This window comes from Ceratina calcarata, unplaced genomic scaffold (genome assembly GCF_001652005.2).
Source record: "Ceratina calcarata isolate Rehan_Ccalc_2016 unplaced genomic scaffold, ASM165200v1 scaffold379.2, whole genome shotgun sequence".
NCBI lineage: Eukaryota > Metazoa > Arthropoda > Insecta > Hymenoptera > Apidae > Ceratina > Ceratina calcarata.
Genome location: NW_017161115.1, coordinates 480,304 through 481,665, shown reverse-complemented (window position 1 = coordinate 481,665; position 1,362 = coordinate 480,304). Strand labels below are relative to the sequence as shown.

General features: G+C 40.0%; 2 protein-coding genes across 6 annotated transcripts in view; both read right to left on the bottom strand.

Moving 5' to 3' along the window:
- Sesn (Sestrin) overlaps nucleotides 1-1,362 on the bottom strand; it is a 127,183-nt gene that overhangs the window by 94,931 nt on the left and 30,890 nt on the right. The gene's annotated exons all lie outside the window — the stretch shown is intronic.
- Nucleotides 1-1,362, bottom strand: part of LOC108625898 (uncharacterized) — a 12,837-nt gene that overhangs the window by 2,726 nt on the left and 8,749 nt on the right. The gene's annotated exons all lie outside the window — the stretch shown is intronic.

Genomic DNA, 1,362 nt, shown 5'->3' with positions numbered 1-1,362 from the left:
GCGCAATGAAATCGAGGAAAATTAAGTAAAAGCATTTAATAGATAACGCGTTGATAGTAGAAAATAATAAGATATAAAAATGAGATTATCCAGCTTATTAAGTGATCAAGCTCGTTTCTCGAAATGAACGAGCCGCTTATTAAGTTCTGGAAACTTTCGCTACGACCTACCCCGAGCTTTGCCCCAGTTTCGATCTTCTCGGAATTATTAGTACCGATTAGACGTTTAAGCCGAAGTTCGAGAATAGACAAGGGGTAAGCAGTCTTTGCACTAATCAGCTGATATCAATGAATGAATCGATCGATCGATCAATCATTATTTCCCTCGGTTAATTGTTATTAACGAAACAGGCGCTCCTTATCAGGGACAATGCGCGACAAAATACGATCGCTGGCTGATTTACTGACTGTAACCTACGATTGTGGGCTCCGGCTAGTGCTAATAATAGACATAGCAGTGAACTTTGCACGGTGAATCGATCCGCTCGCAACCTATGTTCCCCGTTCCAAATGAATTCGCGTCGCAAGCCTCCAGATGAATTTTTTACAAAGAACAATGCCGTTCACGAATAATAAATACCATTGAGTACACGTGACATGAAAGCGTTGTATTGTGAAAGAAAAAATAAAAATTGCAAAATACGAAAATGATAAAAACGTGTAATACCCGGCGACAGGAGATTGAAAAAGTGGAATGTATATTAATATTTCCATAGAGTAAAACAGTGATGATTTGATTTTTTAAAAATGCAACGTTCCATTTTAGATAAAAACTCGCAGTCCACTCATTAATAATGTAGAACGAAATATGAGGAAAATGAGATTCGGCTTGTGTACGAGCGTGATTACATCATTCCGACGAGGCAAGACAAAAGCGGGAAAAAGAGATACGGACGTACTGATTACAAACGCGTATGTCTAATTATTCGAGAACACGATACGATATAGGAACGCGATATCAGTCCTGTGTACGCGGCTTAATTGGATCAGGTTGATTATCGATTTTGAAACTAGTCGCGACGATACGAGAATTAGCAAATTCATAATTTGATACATCCTGTAAATACAGGAACCGCTCGATCGTGAAGCGTGCCTCTCAAAGCGAACGATTTTTATTAAGGCAAATTCTAACGGCTTTTGAAAAGGGTTTAATCCGAGGAGTTAAGCAGAGTAGCAGGCTCTATGGCCGGGGCGCGTTTCTGCTCAACCGGTCGCCGCTATCCCTGTTTGCGACTAATTTTAATCTGCCGTAAAATAAATGGAGCATCGAACCTCCTGGTTCATAAGGCAAACGAAAGCTCGTGCCAACCGCAGAACACTGATTAACACTAGAAAGACTGAAACTTAGTATATACCTATATTG